The sequence below is a fragment of the Lactuca virosa genome, chromosome 4, assembly GCF_052849685.1.
Source record: "Lactuca virosa cultivar CGN04683 chromosome 4, Lactuca_virosa_CGN04683_v6, whole genome shotgun sequence".
In the NCBI taxonomy this organism is placed as follows: domain Eukaryota; kingdom Viridiplantae; phylum Streptophyta; class Magnoliopsida; order Asterales; family Asteraceae; genus Lactuca; species Lactuca virosa.
In genome coordinates, this window is record NC_136429.1 from 111,544,669 (window position 1) to 111,566,283 (window position 21,615).

The following is a 21,615-nucleotide window of genomic DNA, read 5'->3' on the forward strand; positions in this document are numbered from 1 at the left end:
AAGTGCGGCAAGAGTCATGAGGGGATTTGTCGAGCAGGGTCTTGCTACAAGTGTGGAAAGGAGGGGCACATGGCTAAGGATTGCCCCAAGGGATTTGCACTTTGCTTCCACTGCAACCAGACCAGACATCGGAAGGCCGAGTGTCCGCAGCTGTGGGGATCGGCACAGGGAGCACCGCAAGGATCTGCCCCTGCTGCCGTACGAGCTACCGAGAGTCGGCCAGTGAAGGCCGAGGCACCGAAGGCTTGCGGTAGAGCCTTCCAGTTGACTGAAAAGGAGGTCCGCGCGGCACCCGACGTCGTGGCTGGTATGTGATCTTTTGCTTATTCTTTTGCTTATATATGGTGCTTATTTATGTTATGCTCAGGTACTTTTCTTGTGAGTTCTGTACCTGCTTTGGTGTTGTTTGACTCGGGTGCGAGTCGGTCCTTTGTATCGCTAGCTTTTAGTCGTCACATCAGTATCCAGCGAGAGACGTTGAGTCGACCCTTGAGAGTATCCATAGCTGATGAGCATGTTGTTTTTGCGACTGATGTGATCCGGGGATGTGTGCTTGAGATATTTGGAGTCGAGTTTCCGATAGATTTGGTGCCTATCGCTATGGGGGATGTATGTGTCATCGTGGGCATGGACTGGTTGAGTCGGTTCGGAGCTATGATCGACTGTGAGCGTCAGCTGGTGACCATCCGAAGCCCTAGTGGGGGAGTGCTTACAGTATTCGGCGAGGGTACCCGATCTGGGTCAGCATTCAGTTCGGCTTCTTGAGCGAGGCAGAGCTTGCAGCAGGGTTGCATGGGTTTTCTGGCGTAGGTGGCAGATACACGGGATGTTTCAGTGAGACCGAGTTCTGTCGCTGAGGTTCCGGTGGTGAGAGAGTTTCCGGACGTGTTCCCCGAGGAGCTACCTGGTGTGCCTCCCGAGAGGCAGGTGAAGTTTCGTATTGATTTACTTCCGGGGGCGGCACCTATCGCCAAGGCACCCTATCGCCTTGCGCCGCCAGAGATGCAGGAGTTATTCTCGCAGCTTCAGGAGCTGTTGGGAAAGGGATTTATTCGGCCGAGTAGCTCGCCGTGGGGAGCACCGATCCTTTTTGTCAAGAAAAAGGATGGTTCGCACCGGATGTGCATTGATTACCGGGAGTTGAACAAGTTGAAGGTCAAAAACCGTTATCCACTACCGAGGATCGACGATCTGTTCGATCAGTTGCAGGGAGCATCTTGGTTCTCCAAGATAGACTTGAGGTCTGGATATCACCAGATGAGGGTGCGTGATGGGGATATCCAGAACACGGCATTTAGGACTCGTTATGGGCATTACGAGTTCGTGGTGATGCCTTTTGGGCTCACCAATGCACCAGCAGCATTCATGGATCTCATGAACCGAGTATGCAGGCCGATGTTGGATCGATCAGTGATTGTGTTCGTTGACGATATTCTAGTGTATTCGAGATCCAGATAGCAGCATGAGGAGCATCTGAGGGAGATTCTTGGAGTGTTGAGATCGGAGAGGCTTTATGCCAAGTTCTCCAAGTGTGATTTCTGGTTACGAGAGGTCCAGTTCTTGGGACATCTCGTTAATCAGAATGGGATATTGGTCGATCCGGCCAAGATTGAGTCTGTTATGAGTTGGGAAGTGCCAAGATCCCCCACCGAGATCAGGAGTTTTCTGGGGTTGGCCGGCTACTATCGGAGGTTTATCAGGGATTTCTCCAAGATTTCCCCTCACCAGATTGACCCGGAAGGGCGTTGCTTTTACTTGGGGTCCCGAGCAGCAGACCTCGTTTGAGACTCATCGCCAGAGATTATGCGAAGCCCCGGTGTTAGCCCTTCCAGAGGGAATGGAGGATTTTGTGGTGTACTGTGACGCGTCTATATCGGGGTTGGGTGCGGTGCTTATGCGGAGAGGACACGTGATCGCATACGCATCGAGGCAGCTGAAGCCTTACGAGACGAGGTATCCCACCCATGATTTGGAATTGGGGGCAGTGGTGTTCGACCTCAAGATATGGCGCCATTATTTGTATGGGGTTCGGTGTACCATAAACACGGACCACAAGAGTTTGAAGTATCTGATGGATCAGCCCAACATGAACATGCGCCAGAGGAGATGGTTGGATGTGGTAAAGGATTATGACTGTGAAATCCTGTACCACCCGGGAAAGGCTAACGTGGTAGCCGATGCTCTGAGTCGCACGGCGGAGAGTGCCCCGATTTGAGATATATGCATGAGGATGACGGTGATGACTCTGGTATTGGATACCATCCGAGAGGCCCAGGCAGAGGCTGTGAGACCGACGAACCGCAAGAGAGAGCGGGTGATTGGGCAGGTATCCGAGTTTGTTACCGATAGTCGAGGGCTTATGACCTTTCATGGTCGGATTTGGGTGTCGTATACGGGCGGGGCACGTAGCACTCTGATGGAGGAGGCGTATAGATCGAGATTCTCAATCCATCCCGGGGCCACTAAGATGTATTTGGACCTGAAGAGAGACTACCGGTGGCCCTGTATAAAGAGGGATGTTGCATGGGTAGTAAAGAGGTGCTTGACCTGTCGTCGGGTTAAGGCCGAGAACCAGCGTCCGCATGGCAAATTGCAGCCATTAGAGGTTCCCCAGTGGAAGTGGGAATAGATTTCTATGGATTTTATCACCAAATTGTCGAGGACCGCGAGAGTTGTTGATGCAATTTGGGTGATTGTGGATCGGCTGACGAAGAGCGCTCATTTACTTGCAATCAGTGAGAGCTCTTCTGCAGAGAGGCTGGCAGAGATATATGTGAGGGAGGTGGTGTCGCGGCATGGAGTGCTGATCTCGATTGTGTCGGACCGAGATGTATGTTTCACTTCCAGGTTCTGGAAGAAGTTCCATGAGGAGTTGGGAACGAGATTGCACTTCAGTACTGCTTACCACCCACAGACGGATGGACAGAGTGAGCGGACGATACAGACGATCGAGGACATGCTTCGAGCATGTGTTATGGACTTCGGGGGAAGTTGGGACACATACCTACCTTTGGCTGAGTTTTCTTACAACAACAGCCACCATTCGAGTATAGGTATGCCTCCCTTTGAGCTTTTATATGGGAGGAGGTGTCGAACTCCCATCTGTTGGGGAGAGGTAGGACAGCGAGTGATGGGTAGCACTGAGATAGTGCTTAAGACGACTGAGCAGATATAGCAGGTCAGACAGAGGTTGATGACAGCCCAGAGCCACCAGAAGAGTTATGCGGACAGGCGGCGATCCAAGCTTGAGTTCCAGGTTGCAGATTTCGTACTCCTGAAGGTATCTCCTTGGAAAGAAGTGATCCGATTCAGGAAGAGGGGAAAACTGGGGCCCCGATACATTGGTCCGTTCAGGGTGACCGCGAGAGTGGGTAAGGTAGCATACCGTTTAGAGCTACCAGCGGAGTTGAGCCAGATTCATGATACCTTCCACGTATCCCAGTTGAGGAAGTGTATAGCTGATGAGACGGCAGTAGTGTCGCTAGAGGATATTCAGGTGGATACGAGCCTGAATTACATTGAGAGGCCGATCGTGATCTTGGATCGGAAGATCAAGGTTCTGAGGAACAAGGAGGTGCCTCTGGTTCAGGTCCAGTGGCAACATCGGAGGGGGTCCGAGCTGACTTGTGAGCCGGAGTCGGAGATGCGGAGCAGCATCCAGTGTTATTTACGGCATGAGACTTCGAGGGCGAAGTCTGATTCTAGTGGGGGAGAATTGTAACACCCCGAAATGCAGGTATATCTCTTTAACCCTTCTTCTTTACCCAAGTTGTCAAAATTGGCCCAAAATAGAAAATGGTGATAAGTGGGTACGTTGGGCGTACTGAAGAGTACGTTGCGCGTACCCATGGACGTGCCTTTGACGCGGACTCAACCCAGTACGCGGGGCGTACCTTAGTTTACGCTGAGCGTACTGGGCCCAGACTCAAAACCCTAAATGAGACATGAGCACTATAAAAGGAATGCTATGGCCTCCATCCCAGCCACCATTTCCAGAGAGTGAAACCCTAAGTGAGCCCTTACCTTTGTTCTAAGCTATGTGTGTGTGATCAAGCTTGAAAGTGTTCTTGTGTGCTTGTGAAGAAGAAGAGAAGGCCTTAAAGAAGAAAGATTGGAGTCCAAGCTTCTAGATCTGAGCTAAGCTGAGTAGGGAGCTTCTCACAGAGGTAAAAAGCTTCAAACTTGGTCTCTCTTTGTTATGAACATCATCTAGGAGCATTTTTAGGGTTTAAGTCCCAAAGGTGGAGACTTTATGAGTAAAGGGACTCCATGGACCTAGATCTGCCCCCATTTCAGTGTATCTTGTGTTATAGATCCATAAAAATCCAATCTTGAATGTTAAGATTAAGTCATGCATGAGATAAGGGCTTAATGAGGAAAGAAGAAAGGAGTTTGGAGTGATTGGTGACCTTTACAGCCATGCAAAGGCTTAAAGGTTTCGAATTTATGGATTAAGAGGTATTAGAATGACCAGATCTGAAATATGAGCTTATGTCTTAACCGTTTAAGACCAAAATCATGAGGAGTATGAAACTGGGACTTACGCTGGGCGTAATCCCAGTACGCGCAGCGTAGGGGGTCGAGCTCCCCGATTTTGTGAAGCCTTCGAGTATGCCCAGCGTACAGAGATGGTACGCGCCGCATACTCCGGAGGGTTGACTTTCGTTGACTTTTAGGGTTTAGTCAACATTTGGACCTTTGGGCCATTGGAGGGGTAAAATGGTCTTTTACCCTTCTGAGAGAATATAGCGAGGGACTAGTCTAGCCTCTGAGAGCCGTATTAATTAGAAATAATTATTTAATGTGATTAGGCGGAGGCTAGATCGGTATTTCGAGTTCGAGATTATCCGAGTTACCCGAGGTGAGTCTTCTCACTATACTTTACCTAGAGTGGTAATTAGAGTTGTGTGACAGAGTACCTTGTATGCTATTTATACGATGTGATACACTCATTATTTTTATGTGATTTACGCTATGTGTGTTTCATAGTTTACAGAGTTAGGACCGGAAGGTCCACAGAGTTAGGACCAGAGGGTCCACAGAGTTAGGACCAGAGGGTCCACAGAGTTATAGCCTCGAGTGGCTAATATGTGTTGTATGTGGTATTTTGGGGAACTCACTAAGCATTTATGCTTACCGTGTTATGTGATATGTGTTTCAGGTACTAGCGAGGATCGCGGGAAGGCGCCGGAATGATTTGTACACACTGATAGAGGACTTTGTATTTGGGATTTTGGGATATGTTTTATTTTGATGACATTTGATATCTATGAGATTTTGGGAATATTATATGAGTCTTAATGTGTTTGAAAAATGAAAAAAATTGTTTTGAAATTTACGTCGTTACACTAAGGCATCACAAATCAGGTCACTCTAGTCCTAAAATATGAAATACCTAGCCTACCCTCTAGCATGAATAATATCTCATAAAATATCTCATAACACAAAAGTAAGTGTATTTTAGGAAATCACCGTTCGGGCTCTGGCTGATTGTACACACGGCTCCAACTCGTTTTCTCTTAAACTCTTTCTCATTTTAGAAAAATTTATCTCTTTTGAAAAAAAAAATCAAATCCTCAGTTTGAGTCCAAACACACCCGGAGGTGCATCCGAATCCCTCAAACCAAGGCCCTGATACCAACTTGTAACACCGTAAATTTTCAAACAAATTTTTCATTTTAAATCATATAATTCTCATAACACATTTCTCAAAAATACCATTTATTTAATTTACAAAAACGCAACTCCATAATTGTTTGATTAATAATCCAGGATCCTCAAAACATTACTCTTTCTCTGGTGTGTACAATCAAGCCGGCGCCTTCCCGCGATCCTGAGAAGAACATGAAACACATATCACATAACACGGTAAGCACGAAGCTTAGTGAGTTCCCCAAAATACCACACATATCCCATTAGCCTCTCATGGCTATAACTCAGATAAGACCCTCCCGGCAATGTGTCTCAGTGGGACCCTCCGGTCCCACAACTCGGGTGGACCCTTCGGTCCTAACTCAATAAAGCTCAGCATAACACACAACATAAATCACAAAGACATAATGCAGGATATCACAATACTCAATGGCTCTTACTCAATAAAGTCAGTGACTTTATGCCTTTGCATGGCTGATAAGGTCACAAACACACAAAACTCTCACTCTCTTAACTTAAAATGCTCATATCTCATCCATGGGTTGATTCTCACGTTCAAGACCTCATTTTTATGGATCCTCTCCACTAGAAACACTTAAAAGGACAGATATTAGGCTCTGGAGTGCAACAACTAATAAAGATTCAAGCTTTAGGACCAAAAACCCTAAAATTGACCATATCATGCACAAAACAAAAGGATGGGAAAGCTTTGAGCTTTATACCTTCAAATGATGCTCCAACCACAGAAAAGCTCAGATCCAAATCTTGGACTCCAACTCTGTTCTTTTCATGCTCCTTCTTCACTCCAAAAATCCCACAAGAACACTTATAAGCTCACAATGGTCACACACAAGCTCAAGAACGAGGATTAGGGTTTGAGATGGTTTATTGACTGAGGATGGTGGCCAGGAATGAGTCCATCTCATTCTTTATATAGGGACACTCCCCTCAATTAGGGTTTTCCTTATGTGCCTAGTACGCCCAGCGTACTTGGTGGCTCCTCTTAAAAGTCACGCACATGAGTACGCTAAGCGTACACACACGTACGCCCAGTGTACTCCGCTGCCACCTTTTTCAATTAAAGGACTTATCTTTCCCAAAACTTCAAACTTCCATAGCTTCCTCGATATAACTCTGTTTCCCATAAACCTCATATCCCCGGAAAGGTGATGAGATGCCTTACGCCTCTAGCAACTCGTCGCCACCCCGAGGCTTCCTCATGCCTGGGTTGCAGCCCACGAACCCTAATCACAAACGATCCGAAACAGGATGTTACACATTAGTCATAACTTTTCAGCTCCCTATACACCACAACAAAAGGGAGTAGTAGAGCGAAAAAATCGTACTCTAGTCGAGGCAGCCAGGTCCATGTTAAATTTTACAAACCTTCCTCTATACTTCTGGGCCGAAGCAGTGGCAACTGCGTGCTTTGTTCAAAACCGAAGCATCATTTCCAAGCGTCTCAACAAAACTCCATATGTGGGCCTCAACAATCGTAAACCGAATGTCAGATTCTTCCATATATTGGGGTGCAGATGTTTTGTGATCAACAAAAAGGATCATCTTAATAAATTTTCACTGAAATTAGATGAAGGCATTTTTCTTGGCTACTCAACCAATAAGGTAGCCTACAGGGTTCTCATTAGACGTACGCGACTGATAGTCGAAAGCTTCGATGTCAAATTTGATGACTATTGCGTCCACAACACTGCTCCATCAAATGAAACTAAAGCTATCCTGGAAAGTGATATCCCAGTCTCTTCGGGTCCCTTAAACATAGTTGAAATCAACTATGATGATCTCTTTGACCCCGCAGAGACGGCTCATCTCTCTGAAATTCTTGTGTCTCCGGTGGCTCAACAACAACATGCTGAAGTCTCTGGTCCAACCTTGTCCGAAGAATTGTCACAAGATACTTCCACCTCGCCGGTTGAGTATGAAATTTCAACTCCGGTTCAAGTGACAATCATCGAGGTTCTAGTGATTGAAGACGCAGCTCCGGTATCTACCCGCAGAGTCACAACCCAATCAAATGTCTCTTCAGAATCTGACGATGAAGAAATAGAGAACATAGACACAAGAACAGATCCGAGGATTATGACTCAATCATCAATTGTCACACCCCGCTAAAGCGGAAACACGAGGCGTGGCAGTATAAAGGGTTTCATAGCAAAAGTTAAAAGACAACACCAACCATAGTATTAAAAATCATTACAATTTTACAATGGATTTGAACAACTTTTAAAAGAAATTACAATGTAAATTGAAATACAACACATGCGAATGCTCCTAAAAGTGAAGTGTCCCTAAGTGCCACTTACTCGATGATTCCTGAAAAAGCATGTAAAACGAGCGTCAACTATAAAAATAGTTGGTGAGTACTCACAGATAAACAAAATAATATTGGTTCCATGAATTGAAATCAAAGTTTTGATAAAAGTTTCCAATAATAAAAGTATATTGTTAAAATGAGTAAATAAGTTTGTAAAAACAAAGTTCTTTGTCATCATGAGAGATAAAGTATGTTGCCCAAATAAGATGCAACATTCATATTCTCATGGAAGATAAAGTTCGTTACTCAAACGAGTAAACAAGTTTCATTGCTAAAATGAGCAATCAATTTCGTTGCTACAAGGAGCAAACAATTTCATTGCTTAAACATGTATATAAGTTTTCAGTAATAAAAGTTCGTTGTTGTAATGAGAAACAAAGTTCATTGCTATAATTAATAACAAGTTTATTGCTATAACGAGAAACGAGTTTGTATGTGTATGAGCAAACAATGAGTCTCAACCAAACCTATGACTGAAGCCCTATCAAGATCTATGCTTATCGTTCCATAGATGAATATGGTATCATGCACTCCAGCAATAGGGCGAGTGAGGAGTTGTCAATTCCTAATAGCGCTATCCATAATGACCATTGGCTCAAAGAGTTAATGGTTAGAGATAAGGGAAGGGCCTTAGTACGATAAGTTCTCATGTTCCGTGTTGCATAGACATACATAGAGAGACATAGCAATAAAATAGCAATCATGTTTGATACAAATCAATTTAAATACAACATTCAAATAATAGTTTTTCGGGACATGCTTTTCCACCCCAAAACATAAAAACTGAAAATAGGGGAGTGCGTGAATACTCACAATGCATTTAGATGATGCAAATGGTGCCTTGAACTACGTTCCACGTGTACCACTACCGATTCCTACAATAATGGTATTCGCTAGTGAGTCTCTAATCGAAATCTAACACTAGTATACTTACTACTATAATAGAATTATGCCAATAATGTGTCAAAATTTAATATTGATAAGTTACAAACATTTTTCTGTGGGAATTAAGTTTCAAAGAATCAATTGTTATATAACAATTTAAGTGGAAAATTTTCATTATTGAAATGTTAATATTTAACATTTTAGAGGTGTTCCAATGATTAAATATTCAAAACCAAATCAATTTAGTTCTAAACTTTCCCAAACTTTGCATTTAAGTTTTAATTGAAGTCAAAGACCTTAAGATAAATTTTCTTGAATTTTTGATTTGTCTGACTATTTTTCACGATTTTAGTTTCGTGAATAACCATAAAATCATGAAAAATACTAAACAGTTAATAAAAATTACCAAACTTCAGATTTTGGTTCTAAATGTACTAAAAGACTTCTAGATAAATTTTCATGGATTATGAATATGTATAACCATTTTTCACATATTTAATTCTCTAAATAGATACAAATTCATGAAAAATAGAAATCAGTTATGAAAATACCCCAAACTTTTTATAACAATGTCATTACACATACTTAAGCTGGCAAAAATATAAAAAGGGGTTTCTAAACTGTTTAACCCAATTTTATGATTTTTATGCATTTATTCTAATAAAAATGGGGATAAATAGAAAACAGTTTCCAAAATTACCCAAACTTTTTGTGATATTGTTATTAAGCATTCTTAAGTTGGGAAAAATATAAAAATTGATTTCTAAACTGTTTAACCCAATTTTATGATTTTTGAGCATTTATTCTAATAAAAATTGAAATAAATAGAAAACAGTTTCCAAAATTGCCCAAAAGTTTTGTAACACTTTTATTATACATGTAGAAGCTGTGAAAAATATAACACAAATTTTTCAATTAGTCTTTCTATTTTTCTTTGTTTTATCCTCTTAAATAATCATTAGTTGGAGAATAATTATTAAACAGTTAAAGTAAATTACCAAAAATTTTGTAAAGTTCATGTACAGTGTAAATAATCTGGGAAAAATCCCAAATGTGGTTTTTATCTACTGCAATCCGATTTTGTGTATTTTAGTGTATTTAATCTTAGAAAATAGGAGAAAAATAGTATACAGAAGGGAAAAGTCATCAAAATTTTTATGTAGCCTCCTAATGTACTACAAGGTGTTCTGGTAAATTTTTATGAATTTTGGATAAGCAGAACTATTTTTCCTGTTTTTAGTCCATAATATACACAAAAATGGGGAAAAATAGGAATACATTATGAAAAATTCTGAAAATATTTTTCTATGTCTTCCACAGAGAGTATAAGCTGCGAAAATTATTATATAACCTTTTCAAATTATCTAAGGCGGTTTTATGATTTATTGAGGCTAAACAAAAAGAAAATTCAAAACCATATTAAACAGTAACAAAAATCGATGAAACTTAATGAGGGATCATTATTTCGCATAGGGGTCGTCCACGAATTTAAATAGGATTTATAGACCCCAGAAAGTATTTTATATGATTTATTGCCCTATTTTCTTGCATTAATTATAATAATTCTAGAAAAATGAATTATTTCCTGGAAATTTACAGATCATCTTATTTTGTTGATGGGAATCTAGGAAAAATCGGATTTGGTCAGAAAAGGAGTTTTAGATATTTATTTGGAAATAAATCCTTCATGAACATATTTGAAAGCTTTTAACAACATACTTTGATGATCTAGCATATTAGCTTGAAGATCGTCACATGCATGTTGGTTTGAAGATCATTCATGAGTTTGAAATGTTCAAAAATCGTTTTTGATAGAAAAAATAGGGTGCATGTGGTGTTTTTCCACCAAAACATATAGAAAAGTGCATTTCCATGGTTTTGACTTAGGTTTAGGTCATGGATCTTCACCATTTTGTAACATGCAAGATGTTTTTGGTGAAAATCTACCACCATCATCATCAAAACTGAAGTGAATGAATATTCACACAAATTTTCTAAGAGAAAGGTGTAGAAGAAGAAGGAAATGCAAGAAAAACCTTGAAAACATGGAGGAAAATGAAAGGAAATCGTGTTCTACCTTAATGAACACCACTAGATGATGAAGATTTTGAGTTTGAGGTGTGTTCTTGGACTTATTCTCTGGAAAATTTCGTGGGTATAGAGAAATGAAGAGAGAAATGGAGTGGTGGTGATGAAGAGTGTGAGAGAGAATGAAGGGTAGAGTGAGAGAGAAGATGGAGTGTGAGGGTGAAGTGAATGATTAAAAAATTTGGGAAGAGGGTGCCTAGGAAAGAGGGGGGACGAATTTTGATGAGGAGAGAGGTTCCCTCACTCTTCCATTTTTATAAAATTCTAATTATTTTATAAAAACACCAAATTTTTATAAAATATGCACCTTAATATAGTTTTTACTCATAAATTATTGATTTTTGACTTATAAATTAAGGGTAAATGTTAATGACTTAAATTTTTATTTACTTGATTATATTTCCTTGAATTTAATTATTTTAAGATAATATTATAAGTTTCATAACTAATTTTATAAAATTCTTGATGTTAAACTTTATAAAATTTAGGTTTTAGGGCTTTTAGGGTTTTGGAGTTTAATAAACTTTGAATATCAAAATAAATTAAATATTTGAGACTTCAAATTATCTTATGGTATTATAACTCTTTTATAGTTATAAATAATGTTTGTAATTTATTTTTATCGGTTTATTGGCATTCTATGTAGTGATTCCGAGATTCAAGCGAAATTGAGGAATCAAGTATACTAGTCTTAGTCTTCAACTTTAACTTAAGTTTCTATGAGACTCTGACCTAATTTCTACCACTAGGTAAAGTGCATGATGTGTGTATATGATTCATGAAAAGGTGTTCGAGTCAAAGAGTGACCTAAATATGGATATTCACTACAGTTAAGTAGTTGTAGAATTCACATATCAATGTGAAATCTAAGTATATTATCCATTGATTCTAATTGTTTCCAAGCTTCTAGTAGGTTATAACTTAGTTTCTAGTTACTTAGTCTAGTATGTGTCGTGCCTATACGTGCAACTAAGTTTAGTCGAATCTAGAACCGAATCGAATTTTGACGGTTGTCACAGTCTCCCCCGGTTGAAAGAATTTCGTCCCGAAATTCAATTCGTGATGTATTCTATTAGAACTCAGTCAAATACAATTGTATAGCTGGAGAGGTGGTGACTTGAAGTGTTCTTTGATTATTTTGGGTTTATTTCCCCAAAGGAAGAACCCAATTCTTTAGCTATAGTCAAATTAATGTTTCCTTAATTCGAGTTCTTTCGTCTAGATTATGGAAAATTTGATTCATGGAATCATGTTCCAACCACGGCGACCTAGTCGAAAAAGATCATCTAGTTAGATATTATCTGAATTAAGAGAGCGGTATAAGTTTTGCTGAAGCACCAACTACACTAAGCGTTAAATCCGCATTGATCCTTAAGTCGCATTCTAAATCAACACTACGTGTAAATTTTCCGCCTAATAATGAAAAGATTAGGAACAATTTGTTCGCTTCCAGGTTGGCTACTAAATCTGGAAAAAGATATATTCCAAAATACGAAGGGGTAGCACGAATGAAAAAGAAGCGATCGACGGTAAGTTCCTATTGATACACATTAAGGGTAGGCAACGAAGTTTTGGTACATCTCGAATGTAAAGGCTATTTAACTCCCATCTACAAAAGAAATTACGAAACGATCAAGGATTTCTGAAGCTATAATTTCTACTACAGGTACTCTAACTATAATAGAACCATGATTGAAGAATACAGTTAGAGAGTCGTTGTTTCTAATGAAGGCGGTGAAACTTTATGATATTTTAAATCACATTATTTAGGTAGCATTTTGAGCATTTAAAATGATAAGTAATCTCACTGCTCTCAAAATGTGTGTTTAGAAATGATAATTAATTTCACTATTATCAAAATGTGTAATAATTCCAAGATAATGAAGATACATTTGTGAAGATCAAACGAAGTAGTAAAATAATATAAAGATTAATTAAGGTTAAAGGTTTAAGTCGCCATTAAAGGAATCTGTATAGAAATATTTGTATTATATTTTTTTATTTGAGAAATTGTCCAATTGTCTAAGTCAGGACAAATTCAAGTTTACGAGGATTTAGAATACTTATTAAAACAAGTTTGAGAGTTTAGGAATTCACTGAAATTTGCAAAGTAAAATACTATTTTAAGAAAGGTGTAAAAATGTCGATCATCGAAAACACTGCATTCTTAATTTAGTGATTCTACAAAAATATTCATTTGAAGGATAAATAATCATAACTTTAAAACTTTTCATATTTTTAAAGAACAGATGAAACATATGAAATGTATTCTTCACATATATTTTCTGGATTTTGAAAAATGATAAGAACAAGGCGGTCACCTTGTATATTAATTGTAAGAAAATACAATGAAAATTGTGCGTTTAATCAAAATTTTAAATTTAGAGCAAAAGGAGCAAATGTAATTAAGGATTACTTGTTTATTGTAGATTTCAAAATAAAAAAAGAAGATGTATATGATAAAAAGCGTAATTGAATATATCAAAGTTGACTAAATCAAAATTATGCCTCACAACTATACACGTATTAATCGCTCAAAACGCAAGGGTAGACTTCTAGTCTTTATGTATACAAACATGATACCAGGTGAAGCAAAATAGACAGAAACAAAGTTAGACAATGTATTATGTTAATATTATGGTGTGCGACATCTAAAGTCAGAAGGAGAGCGAAAAATAAAGTTCGGGGGAAAGAAAAAGTAAGGTAGCGGCGACAATGATTGTTATTGTTAAAATTATAAGAACAATACATATAGGTAAATTTAAAACCAGGTTGAGATATATTTCAAACTTCAATATTTTATGTATATTGATGATTAAATAGAAATGCAGAAGTTTCAAAGTGTTTTCTAAGGTTTGCTTAAAATTCACGAGTTATCTATTAAGTTAAACTCCATTTGTGAAAAAAGAAGAAACACTAAAACTTGTAATTGAAAATCTGACAATTTTGACCTTTTTGACTGGAGTCTAACATTGGTTAAAACGGATAAGGTAAAGACTTAACATATTTAGATGAATAATTATGCATTGTCAAAAGTACGTCGCTGGAAGTTTAAAAGTGAACACTAAGTTTTGCAATGTTGTAAGTTTTATAAACACGGATTATAAAACTAATTTGAAATAAAATAAACAAATAAGGTGTGTTTTGAAATGTAGGTATCAGTGATGTCTTGTAAACACATTTGGATTAGAAAGTTGTAAAAATACCATGTTAGGTTACTAGAAAACACATTTAAGTTAAGTACAATGCCTAAATGAGAAAGTAGTCAAAAGACTTAAAACAAAAGTGGTTTGAAGATCCGATGAAGTTTTTACACATACTATGAACTTTAATGTCATATGTTTAAGTTTTATAGCATAGAGTTTAAACACTTTTATAAAAGAAAATGTTTCTAAGTTTTTCGAAAACGTGTCAAAATGGTATGCAAGGTTTAAAATGGTTTATATGCCATTAAAAGCACACCTATCCATTGAAATGGATTTGAAATGAAATTGAAATAGCAAGGTTAAAACCAATATTGGTTAAATTGTGTTTTAAAGAAAATGTTAAGTTAAAACAAGTTGTCAAAAGTTTTTAGCGAGAATACGACTTACATTGTTAGGAAAGGTCTAGTAAGTTGTATGAAGTGGTTATAAAATATTTTATCGATGATAAGTAAAACCGATGAAGCGAAATAAATATTTCGATGGAAGATTAAGAAGTAAGGAATAAGTATGTTAGTGCAGCTGATCGTACCTAAATACTAAGGCGAGTCTAAGGCGAGTGCCGATGTCTTTTCCCCCAAGATAAAGGACAAGAAAAATTGTTTGAAAAACGTTTTATGGTGTCAATACAGTTTACGACCTTTTATAGAGGTCAAATGGGACATCCTATGTTAAGTTTTAAGCTCAAGGTGGAAACAACCTAAAGCTAAATTCGTAGTGTAGTAGAGAAGTCTCATGTATGGGTTAAATCTCCTTGTGTCTCCTCGTTAGTCGAATCCAGAATGCCCGTCAATGGTATCCAAGTGATTACTTAGTGGTGACTCATCTACCTTTTTACGCGATGCTCTGATTCTCATCCGTGTCGGTATCGAAACGCTTTTTCCTAGTTGTAACTCTAGTACGAAGACGATGAAGAGGTATTGAGGAATAATTGGCATATGTTTCGACTTAAGATTATTACTAGTGTATATCTAACTACTAACCTTACATCTAAAGTCAATAGCTACCGATGAATACTCATTCTCAGTACTAAGTGCATTGCTCCTAGAGTGGCTAGTGATATAACCTAAGTGGTTAACCTAGCACTTGATAAGGGGTAAGAATATTTCTAAATAAAGACATTGTTATAAAAGTGCACTTAGTTTCTAAGTGTATCTAGATGAATGCCTATAATATGCAATGCCCGTACGCACACCGAAAAATTTTGTTTTTCAAAAGTTTAAGTTGAAAATCGTTTTGAACATAATTCTACTATAACCGTTTCAAGCCTCACATTAAGTTTCCTTAATTAAGCATAGTTGGCCAGGCTATACTTAATTAAAGTCTGATAATGCGTACTCGAATTAGTTATACCAGTAGTATGTTCAGTATTTTAAAAACGTTTAGAAAATTTTTGGCTATAGTTGTGGTTTTCCAAAGGAAAACCGGTATTCTATATAACTTTCGGCTCTGATACCATTTACTGTCACACCCCGCTAAAGCGGAAACAAGAGGCGTGGCAGTATAAAGGGTTTCATAGCAAAAGTTAAAGGACAACACCAACCATAGTATTAAAAATCATTACAATTTTACAATGGATTTGAACAACTTTTAAAAGAAATTACAATGTAAATTGAAATACAACACATGCGAATGCTCCTAAAAGTGAAGTGTCCCTAAGTGCCACTTACTCGATGATTCCTGAAAAAGCATGTAAAACGAGCGTCAACTATAAAAATAGTTGGTGAGTACTCACAGATAAACAAAATAATATTGGTTCCATGAATTGAAATCAAAGTTTTGATAAAAGTTTCCAATAATAAAAGTATATTGTTAAAATGAGTAAATAAGTTTGTAAAAACAAAGTTCTTTGTCATCATGAGAGATAAAGTATGTTGCCCAAATAAGATGCAACATTCATATTCTCATGGAAGATAAAGTTCGTTACTCAAACGAGTAAACAAGTTTCATTGCTAAAATGAGCAATCAATTTCGTTGCTACAAGGAGCAAACAATTTCATTGCTAAAACATATATATAAGTTTTCAGTAATATAAGTTCGTTGTTGTAATGAGAAACAAAGTTCATTGCTATAATTAATAACAAGTTTATTGCTATAACGAGAAACGAGTTTGTATGTGTATGAGCAAACAATGAGTCTCAACCAAACCTATGACTGAAGCCCTATCAAGATCTATGCTTATCGTTCCATAGATGAATATGGTATCATGCACTCCAGCAATAGGGCGAGTGAGGAGTTGTCAATTCCTAATAGCGCTATCCATAATGACCATTGGCTCAAAGAGTTAATGGTTAGAGATAAGGGAAGGGCCTTAGTACGATAAGTTCTCATGTTCCGTGTTGCATAGACATACATAGAGAGACATAGCAATAAAATAGCAATCATGTTTGATACAAATCAATTTAAATACAACATTCAAATAATAGTTTTTCGGGACATGCTTTTCCACCCCAAAACATAAAAACTGAAAATAGGGGAGTGCGTGAATACTCACAATGCATTTAGATGATGCAAATGGTGCCTTGAACTACGTTCCACGTGTACCACTACCGATTCCTACAATAATGGTATTCGCTAGTGAGTCTCTAATCGAAATCTAACACTAGTATACTTACTACTATAATAGAATTATGCCAATAATGTGTCAAAATTTAATATTGATAAGTTACAAACATTTTTCTGTGGGAATTAAGTTTCAAAGAATCAATTGTTATATAACAATTTAAGTGGAAAATTTTCATTATTGAAATGTTAATATTTAACATTTTAGAGGTGTTCCAATGATTAAATATTCAAAACCAAATCAATTTAGTTCTAAACTTTCCCAAACTTTGCATTTAAGTTTTAATTGAAGTCAAAGACCTTAAGATAAATTTTCTTGAATTTTTTATTTGTCTGACTATTTTTCACGATTTTAGTTTCTTGAATAACCATAAAATCATGAAAAATACTAAACAGTTAATAAAAATTACCAAACTTCAGATTTTGGTTCTAAATGTACTAAAAGACTTCTAGATAAATTTTCATGGATTATGAATATGTATAACCATTTTTCACATATTTAATTCTCTAAATAGATACAAATTCATGAAAAATAGAAATCAGTTATGAAAATACCCCAAACTTTTTATAACAATGTCATTACACATACTTAAGCTGGCAAAAATATAAAAAGGGGTTTCTAAACTGTTTAACCCAATTTTATGATTTTTATGCATTTATTCTAATAAAAATGGGGATAAATAGAAAACAGTTTCCAAAATTACCCAAACTTTTTGTGATATTGTTATTAAGCATTCTTAAGTTGGGAAAAATATAAAAATTGATTTCTAAACTGTTTAACCCAATTTTATGATTTTTGAGCATTTATTCTAATAAAAATTGAAATAAATAGAAAACAGTTTCCAAAATTGCCCAAAAGTTTTGTAACACTTTTATTATACATGTAGAAGCTGTGAAAAATATAACACAAATTTTTCAATTAGTCTTTCTATTTTTCTTTGTTTTATCCTCTTAAATAATCATTAGTTGGAGAATAATTATTAAACAGTTAAAGTAAATTACCAAAAATTTTGTAAAGTTCATGTACAGTGTAAATAATCTGGGAAAAATCCCAAATGTGGTTTTTATCTACTGCAATCCGATTTTGTGTATTTTAGTGTATTTAATCTTAGAAAATAGGAGAAAAATAGTATACAGAAGGGAAAAGTCATCAAAATTTTTATGTAGCCTCCTAATGTACTACAAGGTGTTCTGGTAAATTTTTATGAATTTTGGATAAGCAGAACTATTTTTCCTGTTTTTAGTCCATAATATACACAAAAATGGGGAAAAATAGGAATACATTATGAAAAATTCTGAAAATATTTTTCTATGTCTTCCACAGAGAGTATAAGCTGCGAAAATTATTATATAACCTTTTCAAATTATCTAAGGCGGTTTTATGATTTATTGAGGCTAAACAAAAAGAAAATTCAAAACCATATTAAACAGTAACAAAAATCGATGAAACTTAATGAGGGATCATTATTTCGCATAGGGGTCGTCCACGAATTTAAATAGGATTTATAGACCCCAGAAAGTATTTTATATGATTTATTGCCCTATTTTCTTGCATTAATTATAATAATTCTAGAAAAATGAATTATTTCCTGGAAATTTACAGATCATCTTATTTTGTTGATGGGAATCTAGGAAAAATCGGATTTGGTCAGAAAAGGAGTTTTAGATATTTATTTGGAAATAAATCCTTCATGAACATATTTGAAAGCTTTTAACAACATACTTTGATGATCTAGCATATTAGCTTGAAGATCGTCACATGCATGTTGGTTTGAAGATCATTCATGAGTTTGAAATGTTCAAAAATCGTTTTTGATAGAAAAAATAGGGTGCATGTGGTGTTTTTCCACCAAAACATATAGAAAAGTGCATTTCCATGGTTTTGACTTAGGTTTAGGTCATGGATCTTCACCATTTTGTAACATGCAAGATGTTTTTGGTGAAAATCTACCACCATCATCATCAAAACTGAAGTGAATGAATATTCACACAAATTTTCTAAGAGAAAGGTGTAGAAGAAGAAGGAAATGCAAGAAAAACCTTGAAAACATGGAGGAAAATGAAAGGAAATCGTGTTCTACCTTAATGAACACCACTAGATGATGAAGATTTTGAGTTTGAGGTGTGTTCTTGGACTTATTCTCTGGAAAATTTCGTGGGTATAGAGAAATGAAGAGAGAAATGGAGTGGTGGTGATGAAGAGTGTGAGAGAGAATGAGGGGTAGAGTGAGAGAGAAGATGGAGTGTGAGGGTGAAGTGAATGATTAAAAATTTTGGGAAGAGGGTGCCTAGGAAAGAGGGGGGACGAATTTTGATGAGGAGAGAGGTTCCCTCACTCTTCCATTTTTATAAAATTCTAATTATTTTATAAAAACACCAAATTTTTATAAAATATGCACCTTAATATAGTTTTTACTCATAAAATATTGATTTTTGACTTATAAATTAAGGGTAAATGTTAATGACTTAAATTTTTATTTACTTGATTATATTTCCTTGAATTTAATTATTTTAAGATAATATTATAAGTTTCATAACTAATTTTATAAAATTCTTGATGTTAAACTTTATAAAATTTAGGTTTTAGGGCTTTTAGGGTTTTGGAGTTTAATAAACTTTGAATATCAAAATAAATTGAATATTTGAGACTTCAAATTATCTTATGGTATTATAACTCTTTTATAGTTATAAATAATGTTTGTAATTTATTTTTATCGGTTTATTGGCATTCTATGTAGTGATTCCGAGATTCAAGCGAAATTGAGGAATCAAGTATACTAGTCTTAGTCTTCAACTTTAACTTAAGTTTCTATGAGACTCTGACCTAATTTCTACCACTAGGTAAAGTGCATGATGTGTGTATATGATTCATGAAAAGGTGTTCGAGTCAAAGAGTGACCTAAATATGGATATTCACTATAGTTAAGTAGTTGTAGAATTCACATATCAATGTGAAATCTAAGTATACTATCCATTGATTCTAATTGTTTCCAAGCTTCTAGTAGGTTATAACTTAGTTTCTAGTTACTTAGTCTAGTACGTGTCGTGCCTATACGTGCAACTAAGGTTAGTCGAATCTAGAACCGAATCGAATTTTGACGGTTGTCACATCAATCCAGGGGGAACCATCCTTGGATCAGGGGGAACTCCCATCCTCAACTGCGGGGGAACCTCCAACATCAACTGCTGCCATTCAAATTCCCTCAGTCCAAGATGATTCTGCAGGCTGCTCACAAGTCGAGGGGGAACTACCTTCTCCTACCGCAGAGTCACCTGATGTTGAAGATATTCCCTCTCCCGCAGCTGCTGATCACCAACAAACTTGTCTTCACATCTGGACGAAGGATCACCCACCGGGTCAAATCATTGGAAACCCATCCGCAGGTATATAAACTCGATCATCAAGTGATTTAACGGACCACTTCCACTATGCAGCCTTCATGTCCTCAGTCAAGCCTCGAACCATAAAAGAAGGACTCACGGAGCCCGACTGGATCACCGCAATGCAAGAGGAATTAGCATAGTTTGAAAGAAACAAAGTATGGAAACTAGTACCAAAGCCAAAAGGCCACACAATCGTTGGTACTAGATGGTTTTACAAAAACAATCTTGATGAGTCCAGTGCGGTAGTTAGAAACAAAGCAAGGCTAGTAGCAAAGGGGTACATCCATATTGAAGGCGTCGACTATGATGAAACTTATGCCCCCGTAGCCAGAATGGAAGCAATACACATCTTTTTAGCGTATGCGGCACACAAGAATATAAAATTACATCAAATGGATGTCAAAAGTGCCTTCCTGAATGGTGAGCTAAAATAAGAAGTTTACCTGCAACATCCTCCAGGCTTCGAGAGTCAAGAATTTCCAAATCACTGTTTCAAGCTTGAAAAAGCAGTCTACGGTCTGAAACAAGCTCCAAGGGCATGGTATGAGACTCTTTCTGAATTTCTTTTCACGTCTGGATACAAAAGAGGTGTGATTGATCCCACTTTGTTTAGAAGAGAAAATGGTAATCACTTAATGCTCGTCCAAATATACGTGGATGATATCATCTTTGGATCCACAGAACAGGGTATGGTGAATGACTTTGCAAAGCTCATGACTACTAAATTCCAAACGAGCATGAATAGAGAGATTAATTTATTTCTAGGACTTCAAGTCAAACAATTCCCTCAAGGGATATTCATTCATCAAGAGAAATATACCTCTGAGCTGCTGAAGAAATTCTTAATGGACAATTGTTCCTTAGCCAAGGTCCCCATGGCCTTCGGATACAAGATTTCAGCTGATCCTACAGGAGAATCAATTGACCACCAAATGTATCGTGGAATGATTGGGTCATTAATGTACCTCACCGCAAGCAGACCGGATATTGTCTTTGCAACAGGCGTATGTTTCAGGTACCAAGCTGATCCTAAAGTATCACATCTGACCGCAGTCAAGAAAATTCTCAAATACTTTAAAGGAAGCAAAGCGTTAGGCCTCTGGTACCCCGCAGGAAATGACTTCAGCCTCCAAGCCTTCACGGATTCGGATCATGCCGGATGCAGATTAGATCGAAAAAGTACTTCTGCTGGTTGTCAATTTCTAGGAGGAAGACTAGTCAACTGGTCTTCGAGGAAGCAAAATTGTGTCTCATTGTCTACCATAGAGGCAGAATATGTGGCCGCAGCCAGCTGTTGTTCTCAAGTTTTGTGGATGAAAACTCAACTCATGGACTACGGATACAGAATGCTGCGGATACCGATTTACTGTGATTCAGAGAGTGTTATACGGATTTCTCACAATCCTATTCATCACTCGAAGACGAAACACATTGAACTCCGGTACCACTTCATCAAAGACCACATTCTCAAAGGTAACATCGAACTAATTTTTGTTCCCTCTCACGAAG